Source organism: Mastomys coucha, unplaced genomic scaffold (genome assembly GCF_008632895.1).
Source record: "Mastomys coucha isolate ucsf_1 unplaced genomic scaffold, UCSF_Mcou_1 pScaffold18, whole genome shotgun sequence".
Taxonomy (NCBI): Eukaryota; Metazoa; Chordata; class Mammalia; order Rodentia; family Muridae; genus Mastomys; species Mastomys coucha.
The window spans coordinates 5,222,731-5,225,139 of NW_022196900.1; the positions used below are offsets into that span (position 1 = coordinate 5,222,731).

Here is a 2,409-nt window from a genome sequence, read left to right on the forward strand (position 1 = left end):
CCCACCTCCCTGGGACTGGGCTCCCTTGGGCCCCGCCTCTTCCGGCCCGCGAGGTTTGATTCCTTTGGCGGGCGGAAGCTGCTGGAACTTGAATCCTGCAGAGATTCCCATCGACTCGTTCCGGCTTTGCTAGACTCTTCGGCCGGCTGCTTCAGCTTCTGTCCTGTTCGGTCCTGCCGGGCCCGCTGCCCTTCAGGTCAGTTCTCCTGTCCTTGGGCAGCACTCTGGGCCTTGTGGGGCGTGGCCGGGAGACGGAGCTTCCCCGAGGTTCCACCCATCTGTGCTGTTCTCTGTGTGAACTTTCACAGATGGTGGTGGTTTTTTGTTTGTTTGTTTGAGACGTAACTTGCGTCTTGAACTCACTGGTCTCGAACTCACTTTGTAGCCAAAGTGGTCCTTGAATTCTAGATCCTCCAGCCTTAGCTTCCTGAGAGCTGGGGATACAGGCGTGAGCACTCCCGACTCCCCATTCCCGGCTCATGGGGTAGTTAATAAAGTTTGACAGAGCATCTGACGACCCGGAGGCTGCCATAAGTGGGAATTTCCAGTTCTGTTTCAGTGCTCCTGACTGTCTGCAAAAGCGATTCAGAGATAGACTTTGAGGGACTTTTAACTTTTCAACTCAGTTTTCTGGGGTACTCCAGTTAAAGGAGAAATGTGTGATTACCCCTTTTCTAGAGTCCAAAACCTTCCTCGCCTTACACTTCTTCAAAGCAAGTGGCCTGAGATGCGCGCACCGTAAGGGTGCCCCAGGCTATAGCAGTAGTGGAGCCGCAAGGTGGTTTCTGCCAAGAAGGGTGTGGAGAGAGGCAGGGAGGGAAACTTTTCAGACAAGGTATCCCAAGGCAGGAGCTCAGACCACGGTGAGGTTAGTGAGTACTCTTTCTATAGTTAGTGGAGTAGGATGAAGAGTTTCAGAGGGTCAGAAATGTTGCTTAGAGGCTTAAAGTCCCAACTTTTGTTCTTGTTTTGGCTTTTGTTTCTTATGGGGTGTGAGAGAATCAGAGAAGCCCTGTTAGATACCTTCGTGGAAACAGCAGCTCTGTCCTTTTTGCTTATCTATTATGAATCAACTAGATGGACAGATTAGTCCCTAAATGCTTTTTGAAATGAATGCCTCTATTGCTGCTCTCAGAAACCTCTTCAGGGGAGCAGAAGGGTGCCACCAACTGTGTTCTAAGGCCAAGTTGTAAGCCATTCTGCACTCTCATTTGAAATGACCAGATCAGCCACTAATCACTAAGCACACGACCTTAATCCCAGCACTTGGGAGGCAGAGACAGGTAGGTTTCTGAGTTTGAAGCCAGCCCAGTCTACAGAGTGAGTTCCAGGACAGCCAGGGCTACACAGAGAAACCCTGTCTCGAAAAACCAAACCAAACAAAAAAAAAAGAAACGACCAGATCAGTGTCTCAATGAGCACAAGAGGCAAGTTAATGTATTTTGTAGTAAAGTGAGAGCATGACTCAAATAACACCATACTGATAGCAAAACACCCTTAGCTTGCCTTCCTATGAAGACTCACTGTATAGTCCAAGCCGACCTCGCACTCACAGAGATGAGCCTGCCTCTGTTTCCTGAGTGCTAGTATAAAGGCATGTACCACAGGATCTAATAGTTTAATCACAAATTTCCCAATATCTAGCTGATTTCTTACTTCTTCAGGAAAGTTTCTATATTGCATATGCCCCATTTCTTCACCAACCAGAGGGCTACTCAGATATCATGTTTTGCTTTCTGTATTCCAATTTCTAGAAGGTAAACAGGATGTGTAAGATTATCTAGACCCAGCTTTATCCCACAACATGATCTAATCACTAGTCTGTCTGTCTGTCTTTTTTTGGTGGTGGTGGTGGGGTCATTCGAGACAGGGTTTCTCTGTGTAGCCCTGGAACTCTGTAGACCAGGATGGCCTTGAAATCAAAGATCCACCTGCCTCTGCCTCCCAGGTGCTGGGACTAAAAGATGTCATCTCAGCCCCGCTAGTTTTTGTAATAGTAGCAAAAACGATCTTCCTGGATTTCAAGATGTAATCTAGCCCTACAGTGATGTGATCTGAGGGAAGAGGGTAGACAGAAAAGAAGGATTTAGTGTTTGTGCAAATTTAGTGTTTGTGCTAGTCTCTTTCTAGGAACTGGACGTTTTAAAACTCCATAGGGAGGGATCTGTGAAGAAGTTAATTATAAGCCAAGCTTGGTAGCGCACTTGTAATTGTGTGTGTGTGTGTGTGTGTATGTATGTTGGGATTAGGCAGGAAGCATCAAAGTTCAAAACTGCCTGGGCTATTAAGAGAAGTCAAGACTGCTGGGGTTGCAGGCCTGCATCTCCCAAGCTGGGGTTGCCAGCCTACTTTATAGCAGACAGCTCTTCAGTTAAATTTGCAGCCCCCAATTTCCCTATTTTGTTTCTT

The 2,409-nt window shown here is 47.2% G+C and overlaps 1 protein-coding gene across 2 annotated transcripts in view; it reads left to right on the forward strand.

The window, feature by feature from the left end:
- Nucleotides 1-10: 10 nt before the first annotated feature.
- Nucleotides 11-2,409, forward strand: part of Melk (maternal embryonic leucine zipper kinase) — a 91,643-nt gene continuing 89,244 nt past the window's right edge. The window contains exon 1 of one of the 2 annotated variants that reach the window (XM_031377267.1): nt 11-196. The gene's annotated coding sequence lies outside the window, so the exon portion shown is untranslated. The remainder of the gene's footprint in view (nt 197-2,409) is intronic. The other variant, XM_031377266.1, reaches the window with a different exon arrangement.